Raw genomic sequence first — 20,396 nt, forward strand, 5'->3', positions numbered from 1 at the left:
GGCGCAACACTTTGTTTCTTTCAATTGGCACACATGGGAGATTTTTTGGAGACGAAGATGTCATACAATCTCTATAAATGAAGGAGCAAGAACCAACAGGAGGGACATGGAGAGAAGAGAGAGGAAGAAAAAGAAAAAGAACAACTCTAACAAAAAAAAGACATTCTCCCTTTCATATTACCTCTTATCTTTGTTTTACATGTTGTTAAGGCTTTAAGCCATCTTTCATTATATTTGTAAGTCCCTCATATATAGTGAAATACAATGAAAGCAAACCCCAGTAGATGTAGTCGATTTGGCAAACCACTTAAATACTATGTGTTTATGTGAATGATTGTGTTATCAAGTTACTAATAAAACACTATTATCCAACTCTGTGAAGCACCATCAAATCTCCATCTACATTTCTCTAAGGACCTGCAAAAGAAATCAAAGGCAAATCCCAGAAAAATACGTGAGACCTTACCCAATAAATCTCTCCACCAAACTCACCATCATTTCCATCAACCAAAAGAAAGATATCCAAAAGCTAAAAATTCGTCCTCCCTATTTAACCAACCAGGACACCATCATCGGTAGCTTAGATTCATATATTTTCTTCATGCGAATTGTTCGTCTGTCTTTCTCTATAATGACACATCCAAATTTCAGGAAATTCCAACTGTGAGATCGTCCCATATATTTCAAATACCAACCTAGTCTCCAATTCCGTAGACAATTGGATAATCATGTTATGAGTATCAAAACCCCTTTTCCGTAGCTCAGATCGAAATACTTCCTTCACAAAAGTTGTTCCTATTCCTCTCTACCATAACATAACCAAATCCCGAAAGATCCAATGGTCCATTCATTATAAATCCTCGAAATACTAGCACAATCTTGAAAATCCCCAGAAAACCCTGCAATCATGTTTGTAGCTTCAAAACTCTAACTTCCTTATCATCTTTTCTATAACATATCCAAAAACCATAAAAATCCAATCTATGTGCTGACTTGTACACCAGTTCAAATAGCTGATGTTCGGTTCAGCTAGCCTTCCAGCCATGTTATGAGTATCAAAACCCCTGTTCCGTAGCTCAGATCGAAATACTTCCTTCACAAAAGTTGTTCCTATTCCTCTCTACCATAACATATCCAAATCTCGAAAGATCCAATGGTCCATTCATTATAAATCCTCAAAATACTAGCACAATCTTGAAAATCCCCAGAAAACCCTGTAATCATGTTTGGAGCTTCAAAACTCTAACTTCCTTATCATCTCTTCTATAACATATCAAAAAACCATAAAAATCCAATCTATGTGCTGACTTGTACACCAGTTCAAATAGCTGATGTTCGGTTTAGCTAGCCATCTAGGCCAACCTCTTTGCAAGGCCAACATCTCCAGTTTCTTTCGCTCACTTTCATGGAAGTTTTCAGCAATTCGACTCCTATTACATATGTAGAATTTCAGCTACTTTGAAGAAGAGAAAGGGGAAGTGACGAAGGAAGAAAGAGAACAAGAGGGAGGAAATGAAATGAAAAATAATAAAAATGAGGAAATGGTAACGTATAGTTTATCATTTATGTTGTTGTTAAATATTATTACTTTGTTTGTTGATATATGATTATATTACTCTTGTTACTAATTAATTTGATTTATGTTGAACTTGCAGGCTTGTTAAAGAAAATGTAATAAACCTAATTTCTCCCAGTTTGCACAAGAACGGGATTTTGGTTGGAATTTTGGGAAGAAATTCAAATGCCTCATTTGGAGCTATTACACAACCAAATTTGATCGATAATATACCAAAATGAAGCTTAGGTTGAGAGGAATAAGGTTCTACCCATTTTAAGGCCAAAAGTTGGTCGGAGCTGCTCGAAAAACAGGCCTAAAAGCTACTACTTGACTTGGAACCTTTTGAATAGAGGGGATTCGAGCATGCAAATTCAAATCCGTGGCCTAGAGATTGTGGGAAGTCATTCGACACTTTAAAACTCAACCAAATAACCAAGGTTTGGCCAGGTTTGGTATGGAAAATCGAAATCTTGAGCTTAGTGTGGTCCAAGAAGTTTCAATTCACCAAAGTTCATTGAATGTCGAAACGGGAACTTTCTTTCGTCCTAGTGTGGCACCACCAAGGAGTTGCATATGGTCCTAGATAATTTTTGGGAGAAATTGGGAGGTGTTGATGGAGCTTTGGAGTGGTGGTGATGATGTTCACCGAAAGGGAGAGAGTAAAGAGGGAGCTCCAGGAGAGAGTTTGAAAGATGAGAAAAGGTTGAGTAGGTAGAGAGAGAAAATCGGCTGAAATGAGGGAAAATGGGGGAAAATGGGACCGTGAGGGAGAGAAGTGTGAGGGAAAAGTGATGGGATATGGCATGTAGGGGTGGGTTGGAAAAATCGAAAACCGAAAAAAACCGGACAGAAAATCGAAACGAGATCGAAAAAAACCAAACCGAAAAAAAAACCGAACCGAAGCTGTCAAACCAAATCGAACCGAATTTGGTTGGTTCGGTTTCAGTTTTTGAGGTCCAGAAACCGAACTGGACCGAACCGAACCGATATATGAAAATCATATACAAATACCTCAAAAACTGGTGGCTTGAGGATTCGAACCCCTGTCCTCTAAGTTCAGAAATTTGTTTCATACCAACTTGCTGTTGGCTTTGTGTTGCTATAATTGTACAACTAATTTATTTATAGGTATTCTAATCTTTAGGCTTTATAAAATTTCTAAAGTTTACAAACCCTAGCCGACTTCCATTTTAGTTTTCACTTTTCTTCTACACACTCTCTCTCCCCTCCGCTACTTTCTTCTTTGCGCAGCAGCCTCCTCTTTCTCTCAGTCTTCAATTCTCTCAAACTCTCTGTCTCTCATTCCCAGCGCGACCCTTCTCACTCTCAATCACAGCAAAAGGTTAGTCTCACTCACACTTTGTAGTTTAATTTTCTGTTCGATTCCTTTTCTTTTGATCTGATCCCCTATAATTTTTTTCCCTTCTTGTTTAGATTTATTTTTGAATTTGATTTATTTTGTAATTGATTTTATTCTGTCTGTTTTGGATATTTTGATTTTGCTTCTTGTGAATTGTTTGCGATTTTATTCGATTTGTGTTTTGGGATTTTAGGATTAGGGTTATATTTTTAACGTGTTTGACTGGATGTGATTATTCGGTTTCGGTTTGAAGTATGTTTGGTTGCTGAGGAATTATGGGAAATGAAGGGGTTCAGAGGTTGACTATTTTAGGGCTCTATTTTTGTTGGGTTTTCATCCTCTGGGTTATTAAGGTTTGGTGATTTTTTTTTTTTGTCTAATTGGATTATGTAACAGAGATATATCGCGGCTTACATAGTTTTAGAGGTTTGGTTTGAATGTTTGCTTTTTGTGGTTGTTTGGACCTTTTGACTTTAATTATCTAGAAGTATATACATGTAGGGTTGAGTGGAGCTCCTTGGAGCCCCTTTAGGCTTTAGTTGTAGAAAGAAAAAAAGGGATTGCATTTGCAAGCTGTTGATGCACAAAACTAGATGTCTTGGAACAACGTAAATCCGACCGTGAATCTGCAAGTAATGTAAATAACACAAGATGTATCGTGGTTCACCCCAAGGTTTGGGCTACGTCCACACTGATTGTATTGTATTTCTCGGTTGAAGAGGGAGAGAGAGAGCTTAGAGCTTAGGGGGTGTGAGGAAGCTTAGGGTTTGTGAGGGTGAGGAGGCCCTTTTATAGAATAAGGGCTCCTCCCCTAATTACATATTTGCCCCTTCCTTTATTACATAATTACATTTAAGTCCCTCGAGTATTTATACGAGGTCTAAATATGAGGCCCTAAATATGGTATAAACAGTAGTCCCCCAAGTCTTCAGTCAAGAGAGTCTTTTGGCTGGAGACTTGAAATTCAGTCCATGTGTGGGCTGAAGTAACTAGATGTTGTCTTGAACCGATGTTCGATATGAGGCAGTGCTCAATCTGAAATGATGCTCAACTAGAAGTAGCACACGCTGCTCGGCTGCTCGGCTCGTGGCTTATGTTGCCTTGGCTAGCTCAGCTTGCGGCGTTTGAAGGTGAATGAGTCCCTTTTATAGAATAAGGGCTCACTCCTCAATACATGGATGATGGGCTAGAGTTGATGCTTTCTAATGGTGGTGAGGGGAGTCCCTTTTATAGAATAAGGGCTCGTTCCTCAGTACATGAATAATGGGTTATGAGTGATGCTCGTTGCGAGGCGGTTGCTCAGCTGGCGGCGGTGCTCTCTAACGAAGGTGAGGGAGTCCCTTTTATAAAATAAGGGTTCGCTCCTCAATACATAAGTGATGGGCTAAGTCCCCCAAGTATTTTTCACGAGTGCTCTCTAATGAAAGTGAGGGAGTCCCTTTTATAAAATAAGGGTTCGCTCCTCAATACATAAGTGATGGGCTAAGTCCCCCAAGTATTTTTCATGAGTGCTCTCTAATGAAAGTGAGGGAGTCCCTTTTATAAAATAAGGGATCGCTCCTCAGTATATAGCTAATGGGCTAAGTCCCTCGAGTATTTTTCATGAGTGCTCTCTAATGAAAGTGAGGGAGTCCCTTTTATAAAATAAGGGATCGCTCCTCAGTACATAGATAATGGGCTAAGTCCCCAAAGTATTTTCATGAGGCCTAGTTGAGGCCCAATATATGGTACATAATGTTGTTCCCCAAGTCTTCGGTCAATAGAGTCTGTTGGCTGGAGACTTTAAATTGAATCCATGTATGGGCTGAAGTGGCGGTTGTTCGGAGGCGGTATTTGTACACCCTGCACTGAAGCTTTTTAGGGGAAGCTTTGAAAGTGAGGCTTTGAAGCTAGAGCTCTGTGAATGAAGCTTTTGAAGCTAGAGCTTTTGTAAATGAATCGTTTAAAGCTAATGGACATGAGTGATGCTCATGAATGTTTATGTTGATTGACATGAGTGATGCTCATGGATGTTGACATGAGTGATGCTCATGAATGTTTATGTATGATTGGATGAGTAATGCTCATGAATGTTTATGTATGATTGACATGAGTAATGCTCATGTATGATTTGAAGTACTAGGCATACTTTTGATCACCTGGTTGGTGGCATGAAGGAGAGTACGGGTTGTACATTTCATCACCTGGTTGGTGGCATAAATGGCTAGTTGCCAAATGATATTAGAGTACGAGTTGTACATTTCATCACCTAGTTGGTGGCATAAATGGCTAGTTGCCAAATGATATTAGAGTACGGGTTGTACATTTCATCACCTAGTTGGTGGCATAAATGGCTAGTTGCCAAATGATATTAGAGTACGGGTTGTACATTTCATCACCTGGTTGGTGGCATAAATGGCTAGTTGCCAAATGATATTATAGTACAAGTTGTACAGTTCATCACCTGGTTGGTGGCATAAATGGCTAGTTGCCAAATGATATTAGAGTACGGGTTGTACATTTCATCACCTGGTTGGTGGCATAAATGGCTAGTTGCCAAATGATATTATAGTACGGGTTATACATTTCATTACCTGGTTGGTGGTAATAGCGGCAGGTTGCCGAATAATTTTTGGAGTACTGGGCGTACTTTTGATCACCTAGTTGGTGGTAATAACGGCAGGTTGCCGAATAGTTGTGGAGTACTGGGCGTACTTTTGATGACCTGGTTGGTGCTATTTCGGGCTTATGGGCTTTTGCCCTCCATAACATGCCAGCCCATTTATTTTGGGCTTTGCCTTTTTTTTTTTTTTTTTTAATACTATTACCCTCTGATGGGGTTTATACATATTAATTACCATCTGATAGGATTTATACATATTACCCTCTGATGGGGTTTATACAGATGTCTTCAAAAGATAATAAATTACATCACTCTGGTAGGGTGTTTATTTCTTGCTGTTGCTTCCTCTTTCTCTTTTCCTTTTGCTTTCCATTGCGTCTCTGTCTCTTGGCGAAACTAGAGGGCTACCTCTCCTTGCTTTTCTTGGACAGCAAGGTCGTGCCCATCACTCTTCTTTTTTCTTTTTCTCCACTCCATTTCTTTGCCCATCCATGTTCCCCATCCCTGTCTGATGGGATCCTTTAGGCGCAATTTTTGATAATCTTCAAATCCCTAAAGTAAAATCATCATTGCAGGTAATCATTTTGTTTGCCAAACCACTTGCTTTTCTTGGACAGGTTGTGCACATCCATTCCCACTCCTCGTGCCCATCAACAAAGAAAAACTGAGTAAAGGGAACTTTTCCAGGTCTTTGGTACTACCACCTTTTGACTTGAGACTTTTTCTCTTCCTAACTTGGTAGACATAGAGAATCACCAATCATAGTGCAGCTATTCCGGCCAACGCATCGTCAGAGACGTTGAGAAATTGGAGGCCCTCGAGGCTGGAGACCAACTGATCTGGCAGGTCGCCGGAGATCACCTTGCTGGAGAGACAGAGGACCTGAAGTTCTACGTATTGAAGGTCGCCAACCCAGATGGTCTGATCTCATCGTTGGGCCCCTGTTTTGTGACGGCAGCTGCTGCTGCTGCAGCTGCTTCGACGGTTGTTGATACACCACAGCCTGAGGCTTCTGCTGGTACTGATTGTGGTGAGGATGGTGAGGAGCCGCCCCGTAAGGCATGTAACGTTGCGGTGGAGAGAGGGCGGCCGGAGCCGTCATTGTCGACAAGCATGGTGGCAAGGATGACTTCGATGCTAGTACTGGTGATGAGGTCGAAGAAATCGACGATTTGAGCGTGGACGTCGCCAGTTTTGGGTCGGATCTGATCTTCGAGGTGGATCAAGGTGGCTCTGGTTTATGGATATATTTCTCTGACACCTGTTCCCCTTGGATGAGCACTTCCTGGACAGTTTTGGATCCTAATAACTCCATCTTCGCAAGCTTTTGTAATTTTGAGTTGCAAATTAAAGATCTGCAAACTGGGCGAGTGTGATGACCCAGTCATCCTTGTGGGCACCCCTGTAAATGCTAGTGCCACCACATGGTGGTGATGCAGAAGAAGATGGTGATCCCTGAATGAGCGAGCAAGTGCGGAGCAGAGTATTGTGATCGAATGGTGCCTAGAAGCCGTTGTTGGGCTTCAGCATCAGGTGAGTATGGTTGGTTAACAATCGCGAAGAGGTAACGCAAAGCCATATAAAGTAGCTACTGTGCAGATTTGGAGGTTTACCGATGTTGAAGGACAATACTTTGAAGAGGAAGACTGGTGAAGTTTGAAGGACAGTGCTTTAAAGCAGTGCACGCACATACGCACAGGGTGTGCGTTTTGGTGTTAATGGGTCTTGGTTTTGGGCCAATTGAGACTTGGACACTTTTGAGACAGAGCAGAGAAGAAAGAAGAGGGGGGTCGGTGTCTCTTGGGTTTTGCAGATCCACGGTGGACAGTGGTGAGGTTTCACGGTGGTGAAATGAAAAATGAAAGAAAACCGACATAGTTTTTTGTGTCGATTCCCACAGACGGCGCCAAATATTGATGCACAAAACTAGATGTCTTGGAACAACGTAAATCCGACCGTGAATCTGCAAGTAATGTAAATAACACAAGATGTATCGTGGTTCACCCCAAGGTTTGGGCTACGTTCACACTGATTGTATTGTATTTCTCTGTTGAAGAGGGAGAGAGAGAGCTTAGAGCTTAGGGGGTGTGAGGAAGCTTAGGGTTTGTGAGGGTGAGGAGGCCCTTTTATAGAATAAGGGCTCCTCCCCTAATTACATATTTGCCCCTTCCTTTATTACATAATTACATTTAAGTCCCTCGAGTATTTATACGAGGTCTAAATATGAGGCCCTAAATATGGTATAAACACAAGCCGCATCTATGATGGGTTTTAGTGTGATGGTTATGTATGTATAATGGGATTGCAAGCCGCGTAATAGTCATGCAAAAGGAGAAGGATAGGTCTCAGGAAGTTATGGAACTAAGTACTATTTATCAAGGGGACTAATCATATACTTTGTTTATACTTATACTTTGTTGTTTATGTATAATGGGTTATGCTGCATTTGTTTTGTATAGTTCAATGCACCATGAACCTGTTTCCTTTCTTCGATATCAGTTTAATTCTTGCCTTGGTTGTTGTGGAGTAGTTGTAGGATTAGGTTATTATAAATAGGTGCGTTGTAATTCAATGTTGGGAGACTTGATTTTGTCTTGCTGTAAACTGTAAAGGATGATTGGCCTTCCAGATTTTGTCTTGATTTTGTATCATTGGCCTTCCAGATTTTAATTAACATTTACTTTTGCATAAGTTTGTAGTACTAACTACTATCTGCTTATTATTTTGTGTGAATTAAATGAAGTCAAAGGCGTCAAAGATCTTAAGGGCCTCAAGCTCAAGTTCAAAGATCAAAATCAAATAGCTTATTTTATCGATTATGCTGAAATGGGACTTTGATTTTATTTAGGGTAACGAAAAGCACCTGGTACTGTTCACTTTAACGAAAAACCACATTTTTACACTAAAAAGTCAATCCTGGTACTATTCACTTTACCCTTTATTTTGTCCTTATCATTAAAACTCAAAGTTTTCAAGCCCTTTTCATTAGTTTTCCTTTTTATTTATACTCCTTTGGAAGATGTATTACAAAATGGTTGCAAGTTGTTTTCTTAGAATTTTTTTTTTGCTATTGGGAAGCACAAAAAAAAAAGAAAAAAATACCGAACCGGGCCGAAACCGAACCGAATACAAACCGAACGGAAAGCAAACCGATAGAAAACCGAACCGAACCGAACCGAACAGTAATTTCCGTTTGGTTTCCGATTTTGGCAAAAAACCAAACCGAACGGAACCGAACCCACCCCTAATGGCATGTGTGTGTGGAAGAGAGAAAGAGAGAGAGAGACGTGAGATAGAGGGAGATAAAGAAAATATATTTTTTAAAAAAAAGAAGAAAAAGAAATGATGTGTGATGGCACAAAAGTGTGGGTTTCAAAACCCATAAAAATACTTGCATGGCCATCCCTCATCATTAAGCCTCTTTTAAGGCTGATTTTTTTTTCCCAGGCTAGACCAAGCAATGATGCACACTGCATGAGGTCAGTTTTTAGAATATGAATTTATCTCAGGTAAATTTAAACTGTTTCGAACATAACTTCTTCTTTTTAACTTTGAATTGAGTTTCGTTTGCGGCCACATGTTTGTAAAAATGAGTACTATTTGAAAATAGTAAAATAAGACTGGAAAAGTGAAAGGAAAATTGAGATCCATGTGGAAGGCCTACTTGGCATCTTAGGATATTTGGGTAATTTCACTACTACTGATCTTGGGGCTAGATGTCACAGTCTACCCCTCTTAAGAGTATTTCATCCTCGAAATTAGAAGCAACATAATTTAATCATGGAAGAAATATGGATACAAGTCTCTCACATGTTTCTCTGTTCCCTATGTAGCCTCTTTAGCATAGTGGTTTCTTCGAATTATGTATCACTTGCATCTACGCAATTGTAGTGACAAGCACTACGAGTGTGTGTCTCTTTGGGTTGAGCCAAAACAATAATTAATTAGGCACGAGACCTAATTTATAAAATACTACCGGAAATGGGCCTACTTGCCCACTTGCTTAACAAACCCAATGAATAGGTTATCGATATTACAGTTTGCAGCATGCAATACCAACAACCTATTGTTGTCTCAATAAATAAGTAATGGAATCCCGAAGGTACAAAATTATTATTTTGCCCTTCATTGGGAAAGTGCATAAATCGTCCGATTTTATGCATCGTTCACATTGACGTGTTCGTAAGAACACGTACTACCTAGAAAGATTTGAAAAGGAACAGGAAATGATAATAACTCAGATTTCCATGCATGAAATCCACGTAGGATTTCCACTTAGTCGACTATAGGCATTTCAAAAAATTTAGGCATTAAGGAATAAAATAAGAATAAATGTGGGACGGGATTCTGCCAAGTGGTCTAGAGGGTGTCCTTGGGGACCAACAAAAGATGGGCACCCTAGTAAGTCATTCAACAATCACCGAAATATCATCATAGTCTCCACGTGTACGAGGCTGTTTGTACATGAAGTCCACGGTGATATTCTACCATATCCATCCAGATATAAGGAATGACTGTAACAACTCAAACAATTTCTTTCTTCTTGCTTTGACTAGCTGACAAATCAAGTTCTTGCTTAATGCCTAAGCAATCTCCTTTTTCATTCTAGGTCAAAAGTAGAAGGGTTGGACTTGGAAATTAGCTAACAAAGTTTCCTGATGGTCTGTAAGTAACGTCACATTAATACTCGTGAGTTGTAACTGAAACAGGATTTGACGATCGAGTCATCCATGTGCTTTTCTGCTCAGATCGTCAGCAACTACGTTTGCACAATCGGGCTAGTACACGATGGTGCGATCATAGACGTTGATTGATTTATTTTTTCCATCGCCACTATCTGCAATTAAGCTTATTCCAAGTGAAGATGTATTTCAAAGGTTGAAGGGAGTCGATGATGATTTTGGCATGTTTCTCCATAGAGAAACCGCCATCAAGTTTTTAGTGTAAAGGTAGCAATTGTCAACTCTAAGTCATACGTAAGATAGTTCACTTCATGTGGCCCTAGTTGTCAAAAGGCATAAGCGATTACCAACTTCTTTCTTGGTCAACTTTGTAAGGAAGAAGGCTAAGGTGGAGAAAGTTAGCACATATCGTCAATGGTAATTGACAAGACCAATGATACCTAGTATATCGCAAAACCTTGTAGGGGTTTCCAGTTTTCTACAATTGCAACATTTTTGGGGATTGACAAGAATGTCGTTTGCTGAGTGATTACAAAAACCAAAAAAAGGCACATGATTTAAACAAAACTGACATTTAGGAAATTTAGTGTAATGCTGATTCGCTTTGAAATTGTTTAGATCAAATCATTAGGGTTTTGAAAGTTTGACTTCATTATTGAGAGTAAACAAGGAAGTTCTCGATAAGGTTTTCATGAATCTTTCAGGATATGGGCAGAATACGTGGTCCTTCAGGTTCATGAACAATATTGGAGCATTCGCCAACCCGCATGACATCACACGGAACTCATAATGAATGATAAGCTCATATTTATATATATTTTACATCAAATTCACTTGTCTTTTCTTAGTTAGTTACTTATATTTTTGAGCTATTTACTTTGTTTTTGTGTTTTGTGTGATTTGTCAACCAAAGAAAAGAAAAGTAGCACAAGTGGGATATTAAGTAATAAATTGTCAAAACTGTCTGTGCAGATTAGCTGACTTTGGAAGTATGTTGCGATCAGCTCAGAATAAATGAGAGAATGAGCCTTATATTCTTGGAAAGCTACGGATGTCTATTTTCTGGAGAAATTCACAGATTATTAATATCATTTTTCTAGAAGAAGTTATGGGCATTGTAACACTGAAAGGTTTAGAGAAGGGCTAAGCAGATTTGGCTTATAAAATGAGAAAGTAAAGGCACATGTTTTGTGTTTTGCTTTGTCATCAACACTCAGCAGCAAATGGGGTTATGATTGCACTCATTTGCCTTTGGAGCAAGTGGAAATGCACAGCTAGAAAAGAGGATTAAATGGAAATAGTTGGCAGCCAACGATGCAACAGAAAACAAAGGAAAAAATGGAACTTTTCCTTTGTCAGCAAATTCCAACATCAATCATGAACACAAATGGGTGGAGAATATGGAATTAGCTAGTCCTCCACTTGGTTTATGTGGCTTTGGCAAAGAAAAAGAATCAAATAAAACAGCAACATAAAACATACGGCAGAGGAGAGAAAAAGAAGAAGAAACACACAGCAAAAGAAATAAAAAACATACAGAAGAGAGCAAGAGGCACGACAGAGAGCAAGGAAGGAAAGAAGAAGAGGCTTCACTCTATTTTTCTTGGTTTTATCTTCTCAAACCCATGTTTTACTTTTGGTTTAATTTGAGAATTATGTGTAACTAAATTTTAAGTAGTTAGGGGCTGTTTTGAAGCCCCGAATATGATTGCAAGTCTGTTACGACATTTCGTTGAATTGCTTTTATGAATGGATGAAAATTGGTTTACTACTTATGTCAGTGATGAATTCTTTATATGTTTTCTATGGATGCATACTTAGTAAGCATATCTAGGATTCAAATGCTATGAATATATGTATGCCTGCCCTTGTTGAATGAGGACCTACATATGTTCTAGAGTAGTACTTGTTAATTGCTATTAACATGTGAACCAATTTCTAGGATAAGTAAGACAACGCCAGTACTTACCATGCCTTGTGATGACTCAAACTCTTTTCGTTCTTAATGATTTCTACTTGTTAAATCTATGAACACACCATTCTAGATTGCATGCTAGGGACTACATTAAGTTGAAAATGCCATTCTCTTAACATACTACGTAAGAAAGAGTAATAGGTTGTGTTCTAACATTGAGCCAACTTGAGCATCTTCATCCGGAAATAAAAGAAATTTGAATGAAACATAACAGGTTTGCATGATTATTTGGTGGTGGATAACAATTCCCCTAACTCGTTTTTCTTAAACTTGTGATCTACTCAAAATCTGTTTCTGTACTGTTTTTGTACGATTTAATTTAAATAGCAAATCAACTCCAAAAATCCCAAACATTTGTGAGAGTGTCATGCTGTGTGTCTAGTGTTTGCGTATAAAATTTCATAGACTTTAGATCAATGTAAGTCAGTCTAATAATTATTTTTCGGTGGCTGGTCAGTAGGGACATCAACCAGTTTTTGTGACATTTTAAGTAGTTAGATAAAACAATCTTCTGCGGAAAAGACCCTTATTTTCATATGCTACAATTAACAAATTTTAGTGTTAATAAGGAAAATTAATAGGATATTTGTGTGCTACTTTGTGGTGTGCTTTTATGCCTACCAATGAACATGTCAAGTCTTGAACGCAGTATTAGGAATATCATCATTTATGATCTTCAGCTGGTCACAACCAAACTTCAGATCAATCTCAAAGAAAGCTTGGGTTCTTTAGAGTTGGTAGGAGAGATCTTCAATTCAAGACATGGATTAATGGTTTTTAATCGTCACCCAATTGAATTGTTAGTAAACAATGTAAAATTTTAAGGTTCGATCTTTGCTCTTCATGAATAGAAGCAAAGCTCTATACGATGAAGATTCAAGGAAAATAGGTGTTATATCTAGACGTAGATCAATGGTGCCTCACACATCTCAATATAATGGTATCACAGATAGACATTTAGGAATGACATTAAGAATTTAGTTTGACCAGGTTCACAATTTCTAGTTGTATCGGATTGTTGTCTTCTTCTACAACACGTGCTAATAAGCCTTCACAACTTTCCTCAATAAATGTTTCGCCTTTACGGCGGGGATCTTGTGCTTCATTTTCTGATATTTGCAAGTGGAGCTGACCATATGGATGACATGTCGTCGAAAAAATTACTACTTTCGGTCGATGCTCCACCAAACGAATAATAATAATGTAGTTTATCCATCTCTTGGATTACTTGGAATTCCACGATATCCAACATTTGGACATAACACAATTGCCTTGTGGCATTGGAATTCTCGAGATGTGCCCGACTAAGGTACCATGTGGTTGAGGTATTTGAACAAACAAGGATAGTATGACTGATTAGCTGGTTATGTTGTTGACAGGACTACAAGTTTGCTGCTCCTACATGGCTTGCTTTCCACGATTGTGGTTTTGTTGTCCCTACATGTCTGGATATGTGTGTATGTCGGTTGTGTCGCTACCTAACGTTTCTTTGGTATTCTAGTAATGTCTGTCTCTATGGTATGATATCCATATACGGCACTATATTTTCAATATAAAGAAATCATACCGCATAAATACTGGATGACAGCTCCCGGATACAGGACAGTCTTGTTCTAGTGCGTCACTAAGATTGACTACAACTAGGGCATGGTCGGAAGAGTGGGTAAGATTTCTAGGAAGGTTGCTTATGTGAGGTGATTTTGTCGCTTTTGGGAACAAAACTACTACCTTTGGTATGTAATTATGGAAACTAGTGTTTGTGAAATTGCCCTAAGCTCGATAATGAGAATTATCGAAATTCAATCTTCCTCCTGAAATTTTGAAATCATAACTGATATGTTTGAAAGATTGACATTATTAAGGACCAAATATGACTGTCCCCCAGATGTTCTTTCATTAACTGCAACCACATTAGCCCTAACATAGTTACTTTTCGAAACTTCGAGGTGAAGCAAAACCTCAAGGAAATTTTGGGAGGTGGCACAAAAATAAAGATTGCCAAGGATGAAAGTGCTTGCAGTTTCCTAACAAAGAAGGGTTGGTAACGATGGCCGCATTGTAGTTGGGATTGATCGGTAAATTTCAGGTAGTACACAATTATCAATACAGCTACCTTGATTCAGGGTCAACAAAACATCTCCACTTCAAGTCTATCTATAACAATGAGGTTCTTCACTTAAAAATCAAATGGCGGTCATGAAAGCGTTCTTCTAGAAGGTCGGTAAGTCATAGAAAAGTGTCAGCGACAATCATTCCAAGTTGCCCAAAACTCATGAAAAGTTGGCATAGTTTGTGTTCGACAAGGTGGCATAATTATGACGTTAGAATTCAAGAACCGAGAATGCTTACATCATGTGTGTGATGATTTTGATAACGTATGCTCTAATACCAAACTAACACACCCTGACCTGGAATGTCAATGTAGACACTCGAATTGCGATGTGTTAGCCGACACCCAGAAGGTGACGAAGCCATAAAGCGTAGTGATGTGGAAAAATGTGAATAAATTAAAAACCTAAAAGTAACTAATTTAGAGTGCACATGCGAGGAGGATTGAACCTATATCACACAAGTGATGTCAGAGCATAGATAAATTGCAGTAAAAGAAGAGTAAGGACATTTATACCGAAATGAGTGTCTCCTACATAACAGTTTTTACCAACAATCCTGATTGTCACGAAACCTTTGCCACTAAAATCCTGGAGGGGCAAAAAACAAGGGTGAGTGGGCTTGAAAAAAAGTTTGTAAAACCTTTTCGAAATGTGTAACCTCTCCTTGTAAAACCAGTATATGGTTTCCCAAAAATATTATAATACTTGTATGTAATACGATACCTTGCAGCATAAGTGAGTGAAAAGATGTAGGGTACACCAACAAGGTATCTCAGCATTAAATCTCAAAATGTTATTACAAGAAATCAATGCTCATTAATTTATGTAGGCACACAAGTCCATTGTAGAGATTTTCAGACAATGGAACATGTTGGGTGTAGGTTTTATATTCTGGTACTTCATCACGTGAGCTGCGCTAGTCACATCACATACGAGTCTAAAACATCACACAAAAGGACAAGCTGGCACCTAACTTTGGATCCAAAGCGAATGTAAACGGTGCATGTGAACTACACGTGAAGCTGGTCCTTGGCCCAGGACAGTACAAATAACTAAGAGACACTGTGCAAACATGTAATAATGAGCAAATAAAACGCAAGGATGTCATGCCAAAAGTTTATGCTCACAAATAATATTAAAAACATAAAGTGTACGGAATGTTTATTTGTAAAGCTAAACATGGCATGTCACATCATACTATATAAAAGCAGTTGTTGGGAAAAAAATCACATATACATACATACATATATATATATATATATATATACGTAAAAATGAAAAGATCCACTCACAGATACATGTAGGTCGTAACCGTCCAACTATTCTGGCCGCCGTACTCCTCTGAGTGGTCTACCCCTAAATGAAAAAATTACTACACTAATCACTAAACTGATAGTAATTAATGTAACAAACCTAATTTCTCACAATTTGCACAAGAACGGGATTTTCATCCGAATTTTGGGAAGAAATTCAAATGCCCCATTCAGAGTCATTACACAACCAAATTTAACCCATAATGTACCAAAACGATTCTTAGGACGAGATGAATAAGGTTATACCCATTTTAAGGCCAAAAGTTGGTCGAAGCTGCTGAAAAAAAAGGCCTAAAAGCTACTGCCCGACTTGGAACCTTTTGAACAGGGGGATTCAAGAATGCAAGTTCAAATCCATGGCCTAGAGATTGTGGGAAGTCATCTTACACCTTCAAACTCGACTAAATCAACAAGGTTTGGCTAGGTTTGGCATGGAAAATCCGACAACTTGTCAGAAAATATGGTGGGTTGGATATTTGTCTTTTAAACACTTAGAAACCTGCATACATGGTAGAAAAACGCACTGGAACCCAAGAAAGATTTTAATGGTAGAAATCCCGAGCTTACCATGGTCCGAGAGGGTAAGAAAGAAAGAAAGTAAACATTGAAGCTTGCAGGCTTGTTAAAGAAAAATGTGATTATTGATATTTATGGGAACATGACATCTACATATGCATTGCAAAGCAAGAAAGAAAGTTCAATTGTGTTGGGTAGTGTAAAGTATTTGAGTTGTGAGGATATTCAAGGGTTGAAGTTTGCCTTGAATATAAAATAATGAACTTTATATATGTTAGGCGCCGGGGGAAGGGCTTGAGTATACAAGCTGGTTGATTATAAAATAATGAAATCTTGTATATGTCAGGCGTCGGGGGAAGAGCTTGAATATACAATTGGGCGTCAGGAGAAATGCCTATTTAATAAGGTGGAAATTGAGAATTTAATTATGAAAATTGGGTTTAAGGGATGAATGAGAGTTAACTCATATTCTAAGGTATTCGGTGCCAAGTAGTATACGCATGGTATGGGACGTGCAGACTTGGATGCCTTATGTGTGTATTTGCGGGATTAGAAGGGAGTGAGTACATTCATGCATCTCATTTGCATACATTTTATGCATTTGCAAGAACTGTCACATTTAGTTATTGTTTAGTACATGCCTATATTTTGAGAACTAATATGCGAACCAGTGATCGCTACAAATTTTTATTCCGATGCATATTCAATCAATTTTATGTGGTAAACTCAAGTTTTATCATGTAAGATTTTGTGATATGATGTGTTGTGTTTCAATTACTAATCAATTTTATTTTAATTTTTCCACCATTTCTTGATTATAGAATTTATTTCTATAGTTAAGATATGACTCACAACCTAACTCATGAATAATTTTTATTCGCAGGTTGGGATGTGACAGAGAAATATCTAATTGCCTTTTCAATTGTTTAACCAAAGCAATGCCCATGAAATTATGGGAGCCACCCGAGTCCACTAAGAAAACAGCAGGGCAATTCTTAAATCGACCATTGACTTGCATTGTTTGGATTGATTTGGGAGTCAATGGTCGATGTGGGTCGTCAGAACTAGGATCCGTGTGGGTTTCCTCTGTCGATTCTCCAAAATATGCAGTCGCTCGCTTTTCCAAAACATCATGTCGAAGCTGGTCATGGCAGGCGTCCACCTCATCAAGACGCGCCAGAATCTTGGTAAATGTTGTGGTAGTCACTTTGGATTCTATAGCTTTCTTGGTGGAAGCTCGAGTCATATGGCATTGAGAAGGGAATTAGGGATTGATTTATGGCTCAATACCAAAAATACAACCCAGTAACTCAACCTTGACTTAAATACTGTAGTACTTTCTATTAACTGGAACAATAATATTTCAATATAATACCAATTGAAACAACTCCTAGAGTACTTATGCTACTCTTGTGATTTCAACACTGACTGACTAACAAATTGGCCTAACAAATTTAGTTAAGCAACAACCAATATAAAATGTACACTTGTACAGTCAATGAGTTGCCACATGGCAATATCCTATTACATCTGTTTGTACCATACTTGACCAATCCCGAAACTACTGAGCACCGGTCAATGTTATACCGTTAAGGACCTAGAAGAGTTTCCCTACAACCAGGAGGCCAATCACAGCGCGACACGTGTTGACATCAGACGCCAATCATAGCGCGACACGTGTTAACATCAGAAGCCAATCACAACACGACACGTGTCAATGTCAGAATGAAACTATAAACTCTCTTCTATAAATAGAGATCATTCTCTCACAATATTTCCTAATGTCATTTGTACTAAATCATTCACTTGTCATTTGTACTAAATCATTCACTTGTACTCACAAAATGAGAGCTTGAACCTATGTACTTGTGTAAACTCTTCGTAATTAATGAGAAATCCTTTACTCCGTGGACGTAGCCAATCTGGGTGAACCACGTACATCTTGTGTTTGCTTCCCTGTCTCTTTCCATTTACATACTTATCCATACTAGTGACCGGAGCAATCTAGCAAAGGTCACAAACTTAACACTTTCTGTTGTACCAAAGTCCTCACTGATTTTGTGCATCAACATTTGGCACCGTCTGTCGGAACGACATTTATTCCCATTCTCTTCAGCTTTGTCAAGCTGGTTTCCACCATTCGTACACTCTCTTTTGACCAAGCATCCCCCTCCAACATGGGGAGCGAAGGAAGCCACAACACATAGAATGACACCCCTCTTGCACCTAGTGCGAAGCAACGAAAGAAGGAAGGAAATAGGGTTACTCTTCAAGCTAAAGTTGATGAGCTAAAAGCTCAAAACAACAAAATAACAATGAAGAATGAGGTCATCCAAGAGCAGTATGAGAAGCTGTTTGAGACACTCCACGAAACTATATGTACTCAAACACGCAAGCTTGTTGCCCCTGTGGACATCAACCATCATCTAGGTGCCCCCCAACACGGAGGGTCACCTTCCTTTGACATGGATATCCTGATAAGGAGCAAGTTAATCATCAAAACATTGATCAACATGAGACTTCTCTCAACCCAGCTGCTTTGACCCGAAGCAGGAGAAGTAGAGGAAGACATCTCCTTGCAGAAGGGCTAGAAGGATCTAAAGCCGTTTATCGTGACTGCCGAGACTTCCTAAAGCAACTTCGGGAGAATCCCCTCCACATATGCTCGAAGATCAATAACCCAAGGGTTTCTGAAAGACTCGGTCACCTCCCACAACCTAGGCCAGCTGCCAATCTAAGGAAAGAACAACATGTCCTAAAGGAACTTGAAGGTACAGGGGACTCTGAGGTATTCCGACAAACTCACCCTAGAAGTCAGTACGGAGAGTCCAAGGAAAAATCACACGCCCTTGCTCAAACTTTCCTACTTCAAAGAGGTGATGGAGACTTACAAAAGAAAATCCCAATGGTAAATGACTCCACTCAAGACCCTCTTGTCCTACAGCTCATTGAGGAAGTAAACAAGTTGAAGGCCGAACGTCAGGCCGAGATACCTAGCTGGAACCAACCCAGGCCTGGCCCTTTCACAAGGAGGATCCTTGACACCCCCCTTCAAGCGAAGACAAAACAAAAGCTTGGTTTACAACTCTATACTGGAAGGAAGGACCCAATTGAACACCTTAACCTCTTTGAGTCCGCCATGGCATATCAGATGCACACCGACGAAGAGCGATGTCTTCTCTTCCCCTCCACCCTCTCTGGCGGAGCTCTAAACTGGTATTGCCGTCTTCCACCTGAAACAGTAGACTCATTTGAGGAACCAAGGAAACTGTTTGTCTCTCAACACATCTTCCAGACCGATCACTTGCATTCTGCAGATGACTTATACACTATTCGTGCCACCAACCAGGTGATGAAATGTACAACCCGTACTCTAATATCATTTTGCAACTTGCCACTTATGCCACCAACCAGGTGAAGAAGGAACTCATCTTCGTGCCACCAACCAGGTGATAAAATGTACAACTCGTACTCTCCTTCATGCTACCAACCAGGTGATGAAATGTACAACCCGTACTCTAATATCATTTGGCAACTTGCCACTCATGCCACCAACCAGGTGAAGAATGAACTCATCTTCGTACTACCAACCAAGTGATGAAAGCAACTCACTATTCATTCCACCTACCAGAAGACGAGTGGTACAACTTGTACATGTGAACTCCTAGCATTCACAAATAATCAAAAACCCTCAAGCTTGACAACTTAACTAGGGGAGCACTTATGCCTAACAAGAGTTATAGTCACCAACAAAGTCTTATTGCAAGCCAACAACAACTTCAGTGCATGGCATACGAAGATCAAGCTATTCAACCCTCTTGCATCTGCTTCAAACATTTCCCCTCTGTAACAATGCAAACACTACAACTCGTAGAAAGTTTCACACACTCTTGATCAAGACAGGGTGACGCAAAACCACTTTATGGTGCCAACAAGAGCTTCATCAAAAGAGTTCAACCACAATTCTCAAAAGCTTCACACACTCTTGATCAAGACAGTGTAAAGCAAAACCAATTTATGGTACCAACAAGAGCTTCATCAATGGAGGGCAACCACAATTCTCAAAAGCTTCACACACTCTTGATCAAGACAGTGTGAAGCAAAACCAATTTATGGTGCCAACAAGAGCTTCATCAAAGGAGTTCAACCACAATTCTCAAAAGCTTCACACACTCTTGATCAAGACAGTGTGAAGCAAAACCAATTTATGGTGCCAACAAGGGCTTCATCAACAGAGGGCAACCACAATTCTCAAAAGCTTCACACACTCTTGATCAAG

General features: G+C 39.2%; 1 long non-coding RNA gene across 1 annotated transcript; it reads left to right on the forward strand.

The window, feature by feature from the left end:
* Positions 1–2,759: 2,759 nt before the first annotated feature.
* Positions 2,760–11,970, forward strand: LOC139195251 (uncharacterized). Its single transcript, XR_011579929.1, has 2 exons — positions 2,760–2,900; positions 11,175–11,970. It is a non-coding gene; the product is annotated as an uncharacterized lncRNA (long non-coding RNA).
* Positions 11,971–20,396: the final 8,426 nt, after the last annotated feature.

Source organism: Malus domestica, chromosome 04 (assembly GCF_042453785.1).
Source record: "Malus domestica chromosome 04, GDT2T_hap1".
NCBI classification, from domain to species: domain Eukaryota; kingdom Viridiplantae; phylum Streptophyta; class Magnoliopsida; order Rosales; family Rosaceae; genus Malus; species Malus domestica.